This window comes from Rhinopithecus bieti, unplaced genomic scaffold (genome assembly GCF_001698545.2).
Source record: "Rhinopithecus bieti isolate Rb0 unplaced genomic scaffold, ASM169854v2 scaffold_14826, whole genome shotgun sequence".
Classification (NCBI taxonomy): Eukaryota; Metazoa; Chordata; class Mammalia; order Primates; family Cercopithecidae; genus Rhinopithecus; species Rhinopithecus bieti.
This window is the reverse complement of record NW_016808328.1, coordinates 2,169,676-2,178,051: the sequence shown is the minus strand read 5'-3', so window position 1 is coordinate 2,178,051 and position 8,376 is coordinate 2,169,676. Positions and strand designations below refer to the sequence as shown.

General features: G+C 50.9%; 1 protein-coding gene across 3 annotated transcripts in view; it reads right to left on the bottom strand.

Annotated features, from left to right (window-relative positions):
* Positions 1 to 8,327, bottom strand: part of HTR1D (5-hydroxytryptamine receptor 1D) — a 28,571-nt gene extending 20,244 nt beyond the window's left edge. Inside the window, exon 1 of one of the 3 annotated variants that reach the window (XR_001888065.1) lies at positions 8,249 to 8,327. The gene's annotated coding sequence lies outside the window, so the exon portion shown is untranslated. The remainder of the gene's footprint in view (positions 1 to 8,248) is intronic. The other 2 variants (XM_017886453.1, XM_017886452.1) reach the window with 2 other exon arrangements.
* Positions 8,328 to 8,376: the final 49 nt, after the last annotated feature.

Here is an 8,376-nt window from a genome sequence, read left to right as displayed (position 1 = left end):
ATATATATCACCAACTGCTCCTATTATTACTAATTGGGGGTGCGGGGAATGAATTAGTGCACCCATTTTACAGACGAAGAAACTGAGGTCCAGAGAGGTAAAATGACTGGCTCCCAGCCATACAGGTAATATATGGCATAGCTGGGATTGACAGCCAAAGTTCAGAAATAAAATAGCCACTATTGGCCATGTGTGGCCACTGGGCGCTTCAAATGTAGCCCCTGAGATGTACCTGGTTCAAAAAAAGAATGTAAAAAAAAAGTGTAAAATAGCTCACTAATAAATGTATCAGTTACATGTTGAAATGGTAATATTTTGGATGTAGTAAGTTAGTAGAACATATAAATAAAATTTTCACTTTTTGTTTTGTTTTGTTTTGTTTTTGAGACAGAGTCTTGCTCTGTCACCCAGGCTGGAGTGCAGTGGCACGATCTCAGCTGACTGCAACCTCTTCCTCCCTGGTTCAAGCAATTCTCCTGCCTCTGCCTCCTGGATAGCTGAAATTACAGGTGTGCACCACCATCACACCCAGCTAATTTTTGTATTTTTAGTAGAGACGGGGTTTCACCATGTTGGCTAGGCTGCCCGCCTCAGCCTCCCAAAATGCCTGGGATTACAGGCATAAGCTACTGCACCTAGCCTATTTTCACTTTTTAAAAATGTGGCTACTTTGAAATTTCCTAAATTGAAAAAGCACATTTGTCACTCACGTTGTATTTCTGTTGGTCGGTCCTGCTCTAGCAGTGGCTCTTAGTAGGGGTGATAGTGCTCCCTAGGGCTCAGGTCAGGAGTCTGTCCTCAGGGAACTGCATTTCCAGGGATGGGGTTGTGACAGTAGGGAGGGGGCGGCAGGGACACCCGCTATGTGGGCATGGGGATGAGGAGGGGTCGGAATGACCCCAGTAGTAAAGTACTGGCCAACATTTATTGAGAGTTTACTATGTGCCAGGCACTGTTCTAAGCTTCTCATGTATTAACTCATTTAAGTCTGACCGCAACCCTCTGTAGTCGATACTATTATTATTAATGATTCCCACTTCCCAGGGGAGGAAAGTGAGGCTTACGGAAATGGCTTGCCTAAGACCCTGGAGATGGGGCACTGTGGATCTAGGATTGGAATCTGGGCTTGCCCAACTCCCTGCTCCACCATCCATAAAAGGTGCCAGGTAAAGTCAGTTCCACTTCCTTCTTTCCATAAATACCTACCCCACACATTCAAGAAATCTGTACTGGGTACCTGTGATGTGCCAGGCTCCATCACTATCTCCTGAACAGGACCTGTCTCTGACAGGCCTGGTGATGGGAGCTTGGCACAACTCAAAGGAAGGGGAAGGAAGTGGTGACTGCGGCACTTCTCACACTTGAATGTGTACATGCATTACCTAGGGATCTTATTAAAAATTCGGACGCTGGTTCTGTGGGTCTGCAGGGTTTTGTTTGCTTGTTTGTTTTGGGGCAGGGTATCGCTCTGTCACCCAGGCTGGAGTGCAGTGATGTGATCTTCAGCTCAATGCAACCTCCCAGGTTCAAGTGATTCTCCTGCCTCTGTTTCTTGAGTAGCTGGGTCTACAGGCACGTGCCACCATGCCTGGCTAATTTTTGTATTTTTAGTAGAGACAAGGTTTCACCATGTTGGCCAGGCTGGTCTCAAACTCTTGGTCTCAAATGATTCACTCGCCTCGGCCTCTCAAAGTGCTGGGATTATAGGTGTGAGCCACCACCCCACCCCCGGCCGGGTCTGCAGTTCTGACAAGCTCTCAGGAGATGCTGCAGCTCTGCCACACGGTGGTGGTGTGAGGGGTAGCAGTAGTGTCAGCCCCTGGATTTCAGAAGGGTATCAGAGTGTCAGACGGGAAGGACTCTTAGGAATCATTTAGTCCGACCCCTCATGATGCTGACAGGGAAATGGGCTCAGAGAAGGCAAGACACTTGCTCAAGGTAACACAGTGTGTTACAGGCTGAGACCAAGTCTTCAGACTCCCACCAGGGCTCCTTCTACTGGCTCCTGCTTGCAGCAGGAATTTGAGATGAAGGACAGAAGTATTCAGAGGCTCTCAGACCCATTTCATACTATATACCTCTGGCATTTTCAAGTCTTCCCCCAGCTCTCATCTGAGTTGCCACACCAGGTGAGTAATCCTGGGAGCCGACTGGCAGGACTAATCATACTTTGCAAGAAGCCTTTAGAACTGCATCCCCCCTATACTGGAGCCCAACCTGTCTCTTCTCTTCTCCCACAGATGCTGCACACCTGGGTCCCCAGAGAATACCTGGAGCTGATGGAGTGAGTATTTCCAGGACAGAGGATAAGTTATCTTCTCTAGACTGGGTAAACAAGGCACTAACAACAGGCATTCATTTTCTTGAAACCAAACACCAAATTTGTTAGTGTTTACAGGATACGAAGTTGCTATTCACCATCTGCTTTCTCTTCTGGGAGCCACAATACAGCTGTGATTCAGAGCACAAGCTTTGGAGCTAGGTACAGCTATGGAGTCAGGTAGACCGAATTCGCGTCTCACTTGAGCCGTTTTCTAGCTTTGTGACCTTGGGCAAGTTACTCAACCTCTCTGTTTCCTCATCTATTCAATTACAGTATACTTAAAGCCTACCACATGTTGGCATGAACAATGCAGATGTGGACTCTGCTCTTAGAAGGACTTACAATGGCCCTGGATGAGGACTCTGCTCTTAGAAGGACTTACAATGGCCCTGCAATGAGGACCACACATATGATGAGGATAATGGTGGGGCATGCAGGGAGCTATGGGAAGGAAAATAGGGGGACAGGTACCCTGCTGCAACCTTGAGGTTTCACTCTGAAAGTGGCTTTGAAGCTGAGCGTGAGAGGGCAAATAGAATTAACAAGTGAAATCTCATACCATGTCCTGAGTTAAAAACAAACAAGGAATTAGCAAGTGAAGAGAACCTGGGGCCAATGATACCTATTCCACAGGATTGAACCTTGGATAACTCTTCCCTGCAATACACTCCAAATTCTTTTTATGTGTGAATGTATGTATGTATGTATGTATGTATTTTTATTTATTTATTTTAGGCAGGCTCTCTCTCTCTTTTGCCTAGGCTGGAGTACAGTGGCACAATTGTGGCTCACTGCAGCCTCAACCTCCTGAGCGCAAGCCTTCCTCCTGCCTCAGCCTCCCAAGTTGCTAGAACTACAGGTGCACCATCATGCCTGGCTAATTTTTAAAAAAATTTTTACAGAGATGGGGTCTCCCTATGTTGCCCAGGCTGGTCTTGAACTCCTAGGTTCAAGTGATCTTCCTGCCTCAGCCTCCCAAAGTACCAGATTACAGTTGTGAACCATCGTGCCCAGCCCCAAATCCTTTTTCTACATTTCCTATTGTTTACCTATCCAGAGATCACATAGCCCGGTCATTTCCTCTCATCCTCCTATTCACCTGGACTGAAAAAAAGACCCCACCTCCAGCCCACCTCGGGCCGAGACCTTTGGCTGCAAAAACACTGCAGTTCTATTACTTCCTTGAGTCTTTGCACAGGCTATTCCCTCTACCTGGAATGCCTTTCTGCTCATGTCCCCCACCCTCTCGGGAAGTTTCCTGGTAACTAGGGAGGGACCTGATCATTTCCCTTCTCTACACCCCATTGGCCTTCTAATGTATACATCACACTGGACTCCCCTGGACTGGGCTCTCTTGCCCACCCCACCCCTGTCTCCTTGCTAGACTTGAGTTCCAGAAGGAAGGGGCAACTCATGCCATGAAGCCCAATGCCCTGTGTGTGGCGTGCCCGTCCCTGTCACCCACCATCCAGCTCCAACTTCACTCTTAAGACCAAGTTTAACTCTCCCCTCTTTACTGAAATTTGTCCTCCTCCTGCCCAAGCGGAGCCAGCCTCTCTCTCTGCCAACACAGTGCCTTGTGTTTAGGATTTGTAATACACGTCTCATTATCCTGCAGTCCAATGCCTGGGTCTGTCTCCCCACAAGATGGTGCATTCCCGAGGCAGGGATACGGCTTTGTTCATAGCTGTATATTTTAGGCTTAATACTTACAGATGCTGAGATTTACTCAAAAGAATGAATAAAAAAAGAATACTGACAGTTTTACCTTTGTTTGACCCCTCTCTCTGTACCTCTGAGCCCAAATATCCTTTGGTCATGCCTCCTTGATGTTCCACAGGGGCCCCAAACTCAAGCCACCTCACTCACAGCAGGCCCTCTTGAGCGCCTTTTTTTTTTTTTTTTTTTCTTAAGACGGGAGTCTCACTCTGTTGCTCAGGCTGGAGTGCAGCGGCTCAATCTCCACTCACTGCAACCTCCACCTCTCAGGTTCAAGCGATTCTCCTGCCTCAGTGTCCCAAGCAGCTGGGATTACAGGTGCATGCCACCACATTCAGCTAATTTATGTATTTTTGTAGAGACAGGGTTTCATCATGTCAGCCAGGCTGGTCTCGAACTCCTGACTTCCAGTAATCCACCCCACTCAACTTCCCAAAGTGCTGGGATTACAGGAGTGAAACACCACACCTGGCCAGCGCCTCTTTTGTAGCAGACCTTATCCTGTTCTTCTACACCTAGCCCAAGCTTTAAATTCTTCCTCACTATCTTCCCCAGAGCTTAACCAGTTACTTCATAAAAATAATAAGCGTTGGGAGGCCGAGGCGGGCAGATCATGAGATCAGATCAAGACCGTCCTGGCCAACATGGTAAAACCCTGTCTCTACTAAAACCACAAAAATTAGCTGGGCATGGTGGCACGCGCCTATAGTCCCAGCTACTTGGGAAGCTAAGGCAAGAGAATCGCTTGAGCTCAGGAGGCAGAGGTTGCAGTGAGCTGAGATCGCACCATTGCACTCCTGCCTGGGCGACAGAGCAAGACTCCATCTAAAAACAAAACAAAACAAAAAAACAATAAGGAAACAGAGGCTCACATATCAATGGCAAGGTCTAAGGCCTTTCTCTTAACAGGCCAGATCTTTCACTCCCCTACACATTCTGTGTTCTCTCCCTTGTCTTCACTACATGTTTGGGGCATTCGTGCCTTAGTTCAGGCTGTTCCTTCTGCCTGGGAGAGCAATCTTTCCCATTCCCTTTCATACATATCTATTGTACTCCTGTCTGCTTTCTAAATCTTTCTTTTGTTTTTTAGAGATGGGGTCTCATCATGTTGCACAGGCTAATCTCGAACTCCTGGGCTCAAGTACTTTGCCCACCTGGGCTTCCTGAAGTGCTGGGATACAGGTGTAAGCCACTGTACCCAGCCCCTCTCTCTGCTTTCTGAGGTCCTTTTCAAAAGCTACCTCCTCCAGGAAGTCTTCCCTGGGCAACTGAGAGCAAAATCTCTCTCCTTTAAGCCCTCTCTCGACTCCAGGTTTGTTTGTGCCTCTCACTGCCTATTGCTGGAAACTCCTTGAAGGTTTACCTATTTCCTTCCCCCTCCAGTGTTCAGAGCACGGAAGACTGGCAAATAACAGGAAATAACTTCTCTTGAAAGGCTCAAGTAGGCTCTGGAGAAGGATCCGTATTTCCTCCTCTCCATTTAAAGTTTTCGGTTGGGTGCAATGGCTCACGCCTGTAATTCCAGAGGCAGGAGTTCAAGACCAGCCTGGGCAACATGGAGAAACCCCATCTCTACAAAAAATACAAAAATTAGCTGGGCATGATGGTGCACGCCTGTAGTCCCAGCTACTCTGGAGGCTGAGGTGGAAGGATTGCTTGAGCCCAAAAGGTGGAAGTTGCAGTGAGCCCAGAGTGCACCGCTGCACTCCAGCCTGGGCGACAAAGCCAGACTCTGTCATTCATTCATTCATAAATAAATAAATACATTTCTCCAACAGCTCCCACTTTACTCTGAATAAAATTCAAAACTCCTATGGCTTACAAGGCCCTACGTGATCTGCTGCCACCCCTGCCATCTCTCTGACCTCATTTACCAGTTGTGCCTCTTAAATATCACCCCTTTGGCAACACCTTGACCAGCCAACATAAAGCAGCTCCCCTCCTCCACCACATCACCCTGGTTTATGCTCATTTTAGCACTTAACCCAATCTGATATTTTCTGCCTGTTTGTTTATTGCATGTCTTTCCCCACACACCCCCCACTTGCCTCATGCCCTGCTAACATACACCTCCTGTCTAGCTCATCCCTATATCCCCAGGGCCTAGAACAGTGTCTGGCTGAAAATAAGTAGGTGGGTCAACAGCCTGAGGAGCGATCTGGGCTGGAGGCATACATGTATGAGTCATGTGCATAGAGGTGATAACTAAAGCCAATGGGGTGGGTGAGATCACCCAAGGAGAGTGTCTACTAGGAGAGGAGCAGAGGGCCTGGGGGAGCAGAGCATCTAAGGGCTATAGAAAGGAGAATGAAGCCACAAACACAACAGAGAAGACAAGGACACAGTGCAAGAGTGTCAAGTCACAGGGGCCCAGAGAAGAGTGTTTTGGGGAGAAGAAATGGTCAGCAGTGTCAACTGCTGCTGAGAACAGTGAAAGACTGAGCAGGCCAGGCTCTGTGGCTCATACCTGTAGTCCCAGCATTTTGGGAGGCCGAGGAGGGTGGATTCTTTGAGCCCAGGAGTTCGAGGCCAGCCTGGGCAACATGGCGACACCCTGTCTCCACAAAAAATGCAAAAGTTAGCCAGGCATGGTGTCGCATACCTGTAGTCCCAGCTACTGGGGAGGCTGAGGCAAGAGGATCACTTGAACTCGGGAGGTCGAGGCTGTAGTGAGCCATGATCACACCACTGCACTCTAGCCTGGGTGACAGAGCACCATCCTGTCTCAAAAACAAAAACAAATAAACAAAAAGACTGAGTGGTGTCTACTGAATTCAGCTTCCTGGAAGACATGGCTGACCCCTGCCCCTCTGTGGGCCTTAGACGGGAACCATCTGTGATGGTTCCTCACACCACCTGGTCCCTCCCTCCTAGCCACCCTCTAGGTCCTGGCTTCCTGGATGTCCCAATGACAAAGCCTACCTACTTCTCCCCACCAGTGGAGCAGGACTAAAGACTGAAAAAGGCGGGCTACCCCAGTGGCCTCGCTTGCTGCTGATAAAGTGTCCCCAAGTGTCCTCAGTCCTTGAGGAGGACTGAGACCCCAGGCCAATGGCTGTGTGATCCAGAGGACAGCACAGACCCACACCACGGGCTCAACTGGAAAACACTGGAAGCTGGTTGCAAGGAAGAGCAGAGGGGTTGCTGCTGCTGCTGCTACTCAGAGAAATGATGGCCAGGAGTGGCTGAGCTCTTGTTTGGAGCTAGAGGCTGTGCTGAGTGACATTCCCATTAGATTTGTACTGTAAGCCTGTGGGGTGAGCATTGTTGTCCCCACTTCATATGGGAGGAAACCACGCCTCAGAGAAGGTAAGGGCTTTCCTGAGATCATACAGCTAGTAGGTGGCCAAGGCCAGTTTGCTAATGCAACCACCCTGACTGAGAGCCCTGCTCTTAATCCCGAACTTTCCCAGACCTGGGGACTTTAGTCTTAGATTCTTCTGCTGGTAGTGTGACCTTGGGCAAGACGGATTCCCCACTCTCCCCATTTGTAATAAAGCAGATTTCTTACTGCCCTTCCAGTTCCGGCATTATGTGATTAGCTAGGATTTATACAGAACTTTACAGTTTCTAAAAAGGCATCTAGCGGGGATCTCACGTATTCCTACGGACTCCGCAATGCGAGAGAATCCCCCCTCTATTTGATAGACGTGCAAACTGAGGCTCGGAGAGATGCAGTGACCTACCCAAGGTCACAGAGCCGGTCAGCCCCAGCCCGGAGCCAGCCGGGGCTCCACACCGGACGCCCCTTCAACTCCCTCCAGAGAGGGGTGGCCGCTCCACGGCGCCGCGCCCGAACCTGGCCAGCAGGGGGTAGCGCCCGGCTTCCCTCTGCGCCCGGGGCCCCTCCGGGGGCGTCGCAGTCCCCGCCCGGGGTGACTCCCGCCCCTCCAGATCTCGCCTGGGCGCTGGGCACCCCCAACGCGTGCGTGGGATCCCGCAGCCGCCCCGGGCGCTGCCTCAGCCCTCCCTTTTCTCCCGGGGGTCTTGACGGCGACCCCTGGTCGCCTCCCTCCGGCCGGGCAGGTCCTCCGGGACCCTCTCCATGGCGCGCGCCCGTCCGAGGGCACAGGGAGGCGGGACGCCCTGGGCCCCCGAGGCCCCAGGAGGGGCGCCGCTCCTGGCCTCGGTTTCCCGCGGACCGCCGCTGGGGCCAGGCTACAGACGCTTCCCCTCCCCGGAGACCACGCGGCCCCGAGCGCTTACCGGCTGCCCGGCGCGCAGGTGCGCACACCCTGCGTACCCGCCCGATCCACTTCCTCGCGCGGCATCTCCCCGCCGCGGCCGCCTTGTCTCCGCCGCGACCCCCGCCGAGCTCCGGGGCAGCCCGCCCC